We start from the raw sequence: 12,453 nt of genomic DNA, 5'->3' as shown, positions 1-12,453 counted from the left end.
ATCACAAATGGATCGACTGAACCACTCGATGACTGTTTAAGTCAACACAAGAGTCAAACGGTCACAACTAGAGCTATTTTCTGCCAACAACTTGTCTTTAACCATAAGGCCGTAGGTAAATATGTTGGCACCAAGTGAAGCATGATTGATACTCCTTTTATTCATTCATTACTACTATATTTGCCAAACATAAAAGAAAACAGTCTCAATCCCTTAAGAAGGTTGTCACGCCATCCATCGTTGGGAAGAGCCACCCGGTTCACACAAAATCCACCTTTGGAAAGAACCGTAGAATTAAGAAAATCAAAGGCTTATTGTTCACTCAAACATAAAAAGAAGCTAATAAGGTAAATAAGAAGTTATACTACTAAGGAGAGAAAAACTAAAGAAGCTATGAAATAAACTACTGAAAGCAAGATAAATGAATATACAAACCAAAAGGAAATAAATATATACATAAGGGGAATGAATATATACATCAAATGAGAGGGAATAATATATACATACAAAGAAAAAATAAAGATAAAAGGAAAAATAGTATGAGAGTTATTATAGGTCAAATCCAAATGTCAATGTCAATCAATCAAAATAGACCACCCCCTAAATGAAAATAAGCATTGTCCCCAATTCTTAACAAAAAATAAGAACAGGGAAGGGTAGAGAGTTAAGAGAACTCCCTATGTGGTCTCAGTCTGCATGGGATCCGTAACACCTTCGGGCTCCTCTAGTTGTATCTCATCATCACCTAGCTGAGGGACAACAGGGTTGTTGAGCATCTGGATCATCTCCTCAGCGGTGTGGGCAATCGCGTCCGGCTCCTCAGACTGGCCAGGTGCTGCTTCTGGTGCCTCGGGAACCTGTGTTACTGGGGCAGAAGGTGCTCCCTCCAAAATCAAGTCAAGAGGCAGATCTCCGGCAGATGTAATCTTTGTAATCTCTTTTCTCAACTTTTCTACGAACTTCTTCGATGCCTAAGATTTCTGCATCTTCTTTGTCTGCTTTCCCAACTCCTCAATAACCTCCCCATGCACCACTAGAGTCTCCATAATGGTCTTCTGGTTGTCCAGAATCTTCTTTAATGTTTCCTCCACTAATGGAGGTACCTGTGGCTCTGCTGGGGCTGAAGACTGTGCTGCAATAGACTGGATATGTCAGTCAGCTTTGTGGTAGCTACCTACATCCAGCTGTTGAGACTCACCAATGTCAGGGAGACTCGCAACGCAGTCTGAGGATGAGTAGATGAGGCTGGCACTGATAATGGCACTGAAAGTCTAGCAGAAGAAGGCTGTGGCATGACTGCTGTCCCGGTGGAAGGACCAGCTGCTGTCGAGGGCATGACAGCTATGGAAGGCTCAACAGCTGAATCAGTAACTACTACCGTTGGCCACTCAGACTGGCCAACAGAGGTAGTTGCCTTACCCTTGAACTTCGGGTTGTCCCTACCCTTTAGGTGGTACCATGAGAAAGGCTTCTTGGCCTTAACTTCTGTATCATATTGCCTCGGCTCCACCTTTTGATCCTTGAAATATTCAGTGACGAAGTTCGGGTACGGGTAGGATCCTTCACCCTTCTAAACAGCAAGAGTGATGTTGGTGGACATGATAGCACCCACATTGATCGGGTACCTAGCCATAATTGAAGCCACCAAGACTGCACGGGGATGTGGGAGGTTGTTCTCATTTAGGCAAGGATCAATGTGGCTATACAAATGTTTGGCACCCTTTTGCTTCAAAATTTAGGGTGGCCCGGACTATTGGAACCCCTGCTGTGAGCCATGGAGGTGTTGATCCCCGAATTGCCAGAATCTCAGCTATCTACGGGCGAGCTGCATCACCCATAGCTAGCTTTTCCAAGTATTGCACTGCTTCTACCTCTTCAAACCCACATATGAGTTCAGTGCACAGGAGTCAAATCGGACTTTCAGATTTCACACTTTTGTCACCTTGGTGCCCTTTTTTATGTGAGCTACATTTGCATAGAATTCTTTGACCAAGTGCTCATTTGCATCTAGGACGCTATGGGTGAACCATTTCCATCCTTTCCGCTCCTGGAATTGTCTAAGGACATTGGGGTTGTGCTTGTTCAGATCCTTCATCAAGAATTGCCGCTCAAGAGTGAGCGACCTTTGCGGCCACCATTCTCTAAATTTTGCAAAGGCAGTGGCACTCACAAATTTGTCTTCCCACAACTCTGGCCTCCTTGACCTCTCTTAACCTCCCATTGTAGTATCACCCCCTCTCCCATCGTCTAGGACATCATCATCATCGTCCAAATTAATTGGAGCAACTGGAGCATGTGAGGAAGAGGGTGGAGCACGTTAGAAAGAGGGCTCAGAATCTTGACTCCCCTCTTCCGAACCTTCAAATGAGCTGGTAGTAGAAGAGGACTCATCCACCAAGTGAAATATACCTGGGATTTATTGTGATTAGGCTTCCTGCTGTGCTTGCACGGAGTTACCCTCAGAAGCTTCCCCGGATTGGAGGTACTCACTGGTCTCGGAGGGTTTAGGGGCTCTATTGGCTATGGATTTCTTGCTTATGACCATTTGAAGTGCTAGAGATAGGTTGCTTTTGTAACGGCCCCGGCCTCGGGAGGTTCTGCCCCCCTTTTGACATATCTCCCTTGGCACATGATCAAGCCATTGTCTGCAACACATAAGTAACAGAAGTCAATTAGAATTGAAGCTCATAATGTATACAAAAGCATTATTGAAAGTTGCAGGAAAACAGTCTCGGAAGGGGTAATGCGGCCACAGACTACCAAGTGCGGACCGCACAAAAGTGAGTGCGGCCGCACAAGTCCACTGCTGACCGCACAATTTTGAGTGCGGCCGCACAATTCATGCAGACACATGTCCTAACTCAGAGAGCTGTGGACCGCACAAAAGTGTGTGCGACCTCAAAGCTCAAAGTCCAGACCACACAAAAATGAGTGCGGCCACACAATTTGATTTTTACGGGCACTGCCCTACGATTCAGACAAGTTTTTCAAAAATTAGGTATGGAGCTAGCAATTAAGCATGATTAGGTACTTATCCAGGCCCCAATTAACATTTAAGAGGCTACCCACATGATTCTAAGCACAAACAACTAACCATTGACATATTTAGGCATGGAAGTAACCCTAGGCAAAAGAACAAAAACTAAGAAAAGATGAAAAATCGAAAGATGTAATGAACATACCAGTAATGAAGGATGTAGGTGAGAATCTAAGAGATGAAATGCTTGAAGTTTGAGAATTAATGGGGGATGGACTGTGTTTGCTTATGGCTTGAAGGTTCAGAGAATGTAAAGTGTAAAAAGTTGAGAAAAGCCCTATTTATAGGTTGACCCATCAGGCCCAGACCTACCTGAGTGCGGCCGCACATATTTTTTTGCGGTCCGCACTCCTTACCTGCTCCTGTGAAGAATTGCTGTGGTCGCAGAATTAGTGCGGACCGCAAAAAAATGTGTGCGGCCGCAATTTGTTAAGGACATTTGAGACCATGCATTTTTTATCTTCCAGTTGTGCGACCGCACACAGAATTGTGCGGCCGGAAAGTGGTTGTGCGATCCGCAAAATTTTGGTGCGGTCAGCACTTTTGTGACACTTAGCCAAATTTTCTTGCACAGTCCCTGCAATGCACACCCATTCCTGCATACACTTCAAAACTAGTGAGCACAAAACAAAGTCTATCTAATCTAAAGAAAAAAAAGACACATGGGTTGCCTCCCAAGAAGCGCATGATTTAAAATCACGGCACGATGCAGATTACCAATTACTTGAAATGACGAACTGCCACAATGTAGCCATCATCAACCTTGCCAAGATAATGTTTAACCCGGTGCCCATTGACTCTAAACACTTCATCATTCTTATTTATCAAATCTAGAGCACCAAAGGGGGTTACATTCACCACTTCAAAGGGGCCACTCCATTTTGACTTCAACTTGCCCTGAAACATCCGTAACCGGGAATTGAACAATAGCACAATATCACTTTCTTTAAACTCCTCGTTGTGGATATACTTGTCATGGAGGTACTTCATTTTCTCCTTGTAAAGGGACGAACTTGTGCAGGCATGATACCGGAACTCATCAAGCTCATTCAAATGTGCCACTCTTAGGTTTGCAGCGACATCCCACTCAAGGTTCAACTTTTAAGCCCACATGGCCTTATGCTCAAGTTCTACCGGAAGATGACACGCCTTCCCAAACACCAATCGATATGGAGACATCCATCGGCGTCTTGTAGGCCGTCCTATAAGCCCAAAGAGCATCATAAAGTTTTCTTGACCAATCCATCCGGTTGGCATTCATAGTTTTTGACAAAATACTCTTGATCTCCTGGTTGGAGACTTCAACTTGTCCGCTTGCTTGAGGATGGTAGGGGGTCGAGACTTTATGAGTGACACCATACTTGGTGAGTAAGGTATCAAAAGCTCGATTGCAAAAATGCGAACCCCCATCACTAATAATGGCCCTCGGAGTACCAAACCTTGTAAGATATTCTACTTCAAAAATGCCACCACACTTCGAGCTTCGTTGTTGGGTAAAGCCAGGACTTCAACCCATTTTGACACATAGTCCACAGCTACCAAAATGTAAGTGTTCCCACAAGAGATCACGAACGGTCCCATGAAATCAATACCCCAAACATCAAATATATCAATCTCCAATATGGTGGTGAGGGGCATCTCATTCTTCTTAGAAATCCCACCGGCCCTTTGGCATTCATCACAACGCTTGACAAGATCACTAGCGTCCTTGTAGAAAGTAGGCCAATAGAATCCACAACTCAACACTTCTGTAGCCGTTCTAGCTCCACCGTGGTGACCACCATACGGTGAAGAGTGGTAATCCTCAAGAATTCCCATTTGTTCTTCTTCCGGCACATATCGCCGGATCACACCATCGGTACATATCCGGAAAAGATACGGCTCATCCCAATAATAGTCCAAGCAATCCCGTTTGAGCTTCTTCCTTTGGTTTGAAGAGAACTTATTTGGTACAATGTCGCTCATAAAATAATTGGCTAGATCGGAAAACCATGGCATGTCGGTCATTGAAATGGCTTGCAATTGTTCATCGGGGAAGGAATCATTGATCTCAGGGCCATCATTTGGCCTCCCCTCCTCCTCCGATCGGGACAAATGGTCCGCCACTTGATTTTTACTACCCTTGCGGTCTTGAATTTCTAGACCAAACTCTTGCAATAGAAGCACCACCGCATTAACCTTGCCTTAGAATCTTTCTTGCTCATCAAATACCGAAGTGCCGCATGGTCGGTGTAAACAATCACCTTTGTACCCATCAAATACGGGCGGAACTTCTCCATGGTAAAAATAATAGTAAGTAACTCTTTTTCGGTCACTGTGTAGTTGACTTGGGCATCATTCATGGTCTTACTAGCATAGTAGACCGGATGGAAGATTTTGTTGATTCTTTTCCCCAATACCGCTCCAACCGCCACATCACTAGCGTCACACATGAGCTCAAAAGGCAAGCTCCAATCTGATGCGGTGATAATAGGAGTAGTAGTCAACTTGAGCTTAAGCAATTCGAATGCCTTCATACAATCTTCATTGAAATGGAACTTGGCCTCCTTCTCCAAAAGATTGCACGATGGGTTTACCACCTTGGAAAAGTCCTTGATGAATCGGCGATAGAAACCCGCATGACCCAAGAAGCTCTTCACTCCCTTCACGGATGTAGGGGGAGAGAGTTTGGAGATCACCTCAATTTTGGCCTTGTCGACCTCAATACCGTGCTTTTGTGGCCAAGGACAATGCCTTCCTCGACCATGAAGTGACACTTCTCCCAATTCAAAGCCAAATTTGTCTCATCACATCTAGCCAAGACCTTATCCAAATTGTTCAAACAATCATCAAACGAATTCCCTACCATGGAAAAATCATCCATGAAGACCTCAAGAATATCTTCCACCATGTCGGTGAAAATAGCCATCATACACAGTTGAAAAGTCATCGGTGCATTACACAACCCAAATCGGCGCTCCCAATAGTGCAAGGGATTGTGAAAGCACCTGGATCTTCCAACTTAGGAGTCATTGAGTGCACAATTGCACTCACTTGATGTGTCATCTTAATTTTCTCATAATTCATCGATCTCTTCTTGGTTACCAAGTCCTTCATGAATTTTACATATCCCGGCATTTGTTCCAAGGCTTCAACCAACGGCACATTTATGGACAAACTTTTCATCATATCAATAAACTTTTTGAATTGGTTCTCACTGTTTTGCTTTGAAAGCCTTTGAGGGTATGGAGGAGGAGGCCTTGGCATTGGTTCCTTAGCCTTTGGCACTACCGGTTCCAGCATGTCAATCACGTGTTCCCTAGACGGGTTCACTTCTTCTTGCATCTCCTCCACACTTTCATCAATATCAATTCTCACTTCTTCATTAGCTTGAACCACATTGCTTGGGATTTCATCTTCTTGACCCACAACATCTTCATCCTAATTCTTTGATCTGAGGTGGTTGTATCTCCACATTTTCCACTTCTAGTATTCACGGCCATAGCATGTCCCGCATTATTCCCACCCTTCGGGTTTACCATCATATCACTAGGTAGTGCCCCCTTAGGACGAGTGTTCAAAGCTTGCGGGATTTGGCCCAATTGAACCTCCAAATTTCGAATAGAAGTGTTGTGAGAGGATATTTGAGCATCGGAGTCGGCATTCTTCTCCATCATCTGTTTAAACATATTCTCAATTCTACCCTTGTTAGAAGAGCTCGAACCTTGAGAAGGATAGGGAGGTGGATTGCTCGGTTGTTGGAACATCGGGGGCCTTTGAAAATCCGACCCCTGGTTGTTATTGTAGTTCCACCCTCCTTGGTTATTACTTCCCCATTGCTTTGATTGTTTCCACCCCAATTGCCTTGATGATTACCTCCCCAATTGCCTTGGTTACCGTGGTTATTCCAATTGCTTTGATTATTGTTACCACCACTTCAATTGCCTTGGTGGTTTTGACCGTTCCAATTTCCTTGGTTTCCTTGTGACCTCCATTGTTGTTGATTTTGTCCTTGAGCATTATTTCTTTGACCTTGATAATTGTTGACATATTGAACTTCTTCTTCTTACTCATTGAATGAATCACCTAGATCATAACCACTATCATCTTGCATGAATTGTTCCGGACGATTTTGCATTTGTTAACCTTGTTGCCGTCTCTTGTTTACCATCATATTCACACATTCCATTGCATTCACTTGTTTCGGCCCTTGAACTTGCTGAAGCCGAGCTTTGGCCAATTGGTTCATTGTAGTTGTCAACTCGGCAATAGCTTGCCCATGATCATGTAGCTCCTTGTGTAGATGAATGACATTTGGGTCACCTTGAGGAACATTGGCTCGACTTTGCCATGCCGATGAGCTATCCGCCATCTCATCAAGAATTTCACAAGCTTCGGCATAAGGTGTGTTCATGAAGTTCTCACCGGCGAGTTGATTTATCACACATTGATTCGTTGTGTTGATCCCCCTATAGAAGGTTTGTTGGATCATGGCCTCAGTCATATCATTGTTCGGGCACTCTTTAACCATGGTACGATATCTTTCCCAAATCTCGTGCAATGGCTCATTGGGTTCATGCTTGAACGCAAGAATCTCATCCCGAAGTGTCACCATATGTCCCGGAGAGAAGAATTTGGAAATGAATTTCTCCGCCAACTCATCCCATGTATGGATGGAATGATTGGATAATCTCTCTAACCAGTCCAATGCATTTCCCCGTAGAGAAAAGGGAAATAGCCTCAACCGCATCGCATCCTCGAAGACATTTGTTTGCTTGCTCCCCCAACAAGTATCGATGAACCCTTTGAGATGCTTGTAAGCATTTTGACTCGCAGGCCGGGTGAAGAATCCCCGTTGCTCAAGTAGTGTAAACATCACATTGGTGATTTGGCAATTGCCCGCCCTAATACGGGATGGACTATAGCACTTGCATAACCCTTGTTTAGTAACTGTCGGTGAGCTGCTGCTCTTGGTGGAGGTGGGGGAGGGACGGGAACATTATCTTGAGGCGAGCGGCCTCGTCTATTTGCTTGAAGTTCAAGAGGAACCTCCTCAACTTGGTCATCGTCCACATCCTCCCCCACTGGCAAATTCCCGATGGGCTCATTGTTGAGAGCCATTTTTGTACCTAAAAGCAATTCAAAAACAAAGTTAGTGACTCGGAAGGAAAAGAAGACAAAGCACACAAAAACATAGATATATAGCTAAATTCGTTTAACTCCCCGGCAGCGGCACCAAAAATTGATGTCGCCCAAACTCACACCATAAATATAGATAGTGAGGCGGTCGAAGCAATACAACGCAAGTCGGGGTCGAATCCTCAGGGAGTTAGAATTGGGATTAGGTATACACCTAGTGTAATTGTATAATGTGCCTCAAATTGCACTTCCACATTCTTGTTTGTTGTTTCTATTTCTACTTTAAGCTATTGATTATAATTATAAAACTAGGAGACAATATTTTTGATTTTGTTTTTTTTCAAATGAGAAAGGATCTAGGGTCGTGACTTCCACCTAGGTGGTTACCTAATGGGTCATAAACTCAAGGACAAGTTTGATTAGTTGGGGTCGTAATATAGCAATCACACGCAATTACCCACTCTATACCTCTCGGTAGTTTGAGTGATATTTCCCAATTTGGCTTTCTCAAGTCCAAATGGGTATTGCATAAAACAAGTGATATATGCTCAAGTCGGGTCTTACTATCTCTAGATTTGACCCTTTAATCGGGGCTATCAATTTATTGATTTCACCCCAATTTCTTGTTAGCCAAGTTTTCCTAGACTTAATCTCTCTTTCTCAAGCAGAGACTAAGTCAAATATGTATGAATCAATGTTTGCAATCATTAATTCTTGAATTAAAGCATGAACAAGGCTAAATATCACTAACCTAATCACAAACAAGCCTTAAATCAAACGCCCATTAAGTACCCACACTAGGGCTGGCCACAATCCTATATAGAAATTTAGCTACTCATGAAAATTGAAGAAACTAAAGAAGAAATTAAGATAGAATGCATAATAATTGATTGCGGAAAGTAAATCTAATGTTTAGAAGTTAATCTAGTACAAAATTACTCAAAATAGAATGGCGTAGGGGCTCTTCCCAAAATTAAACTTAACCTAAAAATGACAAAAGGTTCTATTTATACTAAGCTGAAATTATCAGACAAAAATGCCCCTGCAGAGGTTGTGCGGACCGCACATTTCTGAGTGCGGCCGCACAATTATAGTGCGGTCCGCACTCCTTGAACTTGAGCTCTGGCTTTTGCGGGACTTCAGCGGACCGCACAATTCTGAGTGCGTCCGCGCTCTTGATTGTGCGGTCGCACAAAAATGGTGGAAATGATCAAGGGAATTTGAACAATAATAACAATCAAGGAAATTGGAGTTGTAGAAATAACCAAGGCTATTGGGGTGGCAACAACCAAGGGAGATGGAACAACAATCAAGGCAATCGGGGGTCGGGTTTTCAAAGGCCCCGATGTATTAACAACCGAACAACCCGCCTCCTTATCCTTCCCATGGGCCAAGTTCTTCCAACAATGATATGGGACGAATTGAGAATATGTTCAAACAAACAATGGAGAAGAATGCCGACTCTGATGCCCAACTAGCCTCACACAACACATCAATTCGCATTTTGGAAGTTCAATTAGGGCAAATCTCTCAAGCTTTAAACACTCGTCCTAAGGGGGCACCACCAAGTGACAAGGTGGTGAACCCGAAGGGTGGGAACAACAAGGGACATGCCATGGCCGTTACTACAAGGAGTGGAAAATGTGGGGATGCAACCACATCAAGTCAAAGGAAACTTGTGGATGATGAGCAAGTGGTACGAGAAGATGAGATCCCGAATAATGAGGTGCAAGCAAATGATGAAGTGAGGTTTGATATTGATGACAATGTGGAGGAGACTCAAGAGGAAGTGAACCCGTCTAGGGAGCACAATATTGACATACCGGAACCGGTAGTGCAAAAGGCTAAGTCACCACTGCCTAGACCTTCTCCTCCATATCCTCGGCCTGCTAAGCAAAATGGCGAGAATCAATTCAAAAAGTTCATTGACATGATGAAGAGTCTATCTATTAATGTGCCATTGGTTGAGGCTTTGGAGCAAATGCCCAGTTATGCAAAGTTCATGAAGGATTTGGTGACAAAGAAGCGATCGATGAATTGTGAAACTATAAAGATAACTCATCAAGTGAGTGCAATTGTGCATTCAATGGATCCTAAATTGGAAGATCCCAGCGCTTTCACAATCACTTGTACCATTGGAAGTGCCGAGTTTGCTAAAGTTCTTTGTGATCTTGGGGCAAGTATCAACTTGATGCCCTATTCGATTTTCAAGACTTTGGGAATTGGGACACTAAGACCCATATCTATGAGATTACAAATGGCGGATTGTACCATGAAGAGACCGTTGGGAATAATTGATGATGTGTTGGTTCGTGTGGATAATTTATTCTTCCTGCGGATTTTGTTATTCTTGATTGTGAGGTTGATTATAAGGTACCGATTATTCTTGGGAGACCTTTACTTGCTACGGGGAAGGCTTTAGTTGATGTTGAATCCGGAGAACTTACTTTCCGGGTTGGTGATGAAAAAGTGGTTTTCCATGTATGTAAGTCTATGAGGCAACCCAATAACAATGAGGTGTGCTCATTCGTGGACTTGGTGACCGATGTGATTATGGATGAAACAAGTGTTGTCATGAATGTTGATGATACATTGGAGTCCGTCTTGCTCAATTGTGATGATGAAGAAATGGAGGGTTACGTGGAATGTGTGAACTCTTTGCATGGAATGGGGTCGTATAGTTATGAGCCCCGCAAATTGTCCTTGGATCATGGGAATAGAACCACTCCTCCAACAAAGCCTTCAATTGAGGAGCCTCCCGTCTTGGAGTTGAAGCCAATGCCTCCACATCTTCGGTATGAGTTTCTTGGCCCTTCGTCTACTTTACTGGTTATTCTTTCCTCTCGTTTGACTAATTTGCAGGTAGATTCTACATTGGTTGTGCTACAAAAGAGGAAGAAGGCTATTGGATGGACATTGGCAGATATTCGGCGGATAAGCCCCACATTTTGCATGCACAAGATTAACTTGGAGGAAGGTACCAAACCATAAATTGAACATCAACGGAGACTCAATGAAGCCATGCAAGAGGTTGTCAAAAAAGAGATCATCAAGTGGTTGGATATCAGTGTTGTTTATCCCATTTCCTATAGTTCGTGGACTCCTACGGTTCAATGTGTCCCAAAGAAAGGGGGCATGATGGTGGTTACCAATGATAAGAATGAGTTGATTCCTACAGGAACGATAACCGCGTGGAGAGTGTGTATGGACTATCGCAAGCTCAACAAAGTCACAAGGAAGGATCATTTCCCACTTTCCTTCCTAGATCGAATGCTTGATACATTGGCCGGCCGTGCTTTCTATTGTTTTCTTAATGGGTATTCCGGCTACAACCAAATTCTTATTGCTCCGGAGGATCAAGAGAAAACTAATTTTACATGTCCTTATGGTACTTTCTCATTCTCGCGGATGCCATTTGGGTTGTGCAATGCATCGATGACTTTTTAAAGGTGTATGATGGCGATCTTTACGGACATGGTGGAGGATTATCTTGAAGTGTTCATGGATGATTTTTTGGTGGTCGGGAATTCTTTTGATGATTGTTTAGCAAACTTGGATAAAGTGTTGGCAAGATGTGAAGAAACAAACTTGGTGCTCAATTGGGAGAAATGTCATTTCATGGTTGAGGAAGGCATTGTCCTTGGCCACAAAATTTCAAAGAATGGCATTGAAGTCGACAAGGAAAAGATTGAGGTTATTTCTAAACTTCCACCTCCAACTTCAGTCAAAGGCGTACGAAGTTTCTTAGGCCATGCGGAATTTTACCGGCGTTTCATCAAGGACTTCTCTAAAGTGGTAAACCCGTTGTGCAAGCTTTTGGAGAAAGATGCCAAGTTTCATTTCAATGATGATTGCAGAAGAGCCTTTGAGTTGCTAAAGCTCAAGTTTACTACAACTCCCATTATCACCACTCCAAATTGGAGTGTTCCTTTTGAGCTTATGTGATGATGCAAGTGATGTAGCGGTAGGAGTTGTTTTGGGGCAACGCATCAACAAAATCTTTCATCCGGTTTATTATGAAAGCACGATGGGTACTTTTGTTGCAATAGTTTGATATAGACATCCAAGATCGAAAAGGGAGTGAAAACCAAGTGGCTCACCACTTGTGTCATTTGGAGGAGGAAGGGAGGTCGCCTGATGGCCTTCAAATCAATGACTCCTTTCCTGATGAGCAACTCTTGGATATTTCAATGAAAGAGGTGCCTTGGTTCGCGGATCTAGCAAATTATCTTGTGAGTGGTATCATTCCGGTTGAGTTCTCTTCAAACCAAAGGAAGAAGCTCAAACGAGATTGTCAA

This window comes from Nicotiana attenuata, unplaced genomic scaffold (genome assembly GCF_001879085.1).
Source record: "Nicotiana attenuata strain UT unplaced genomic scaffold, NIATTr2, whole genome shotgun sequence".
NCBI classification, from domain to species: domain Eukaryota; kingdom Viridiplantae; phylum Streptophyta; class Magnoliopsida; order Solanales; family Solanaceae; genus Nicotiana; species Nicotiana attenuata.
This window is presented reverse-complemented; position numbering follows the sequence as displayed.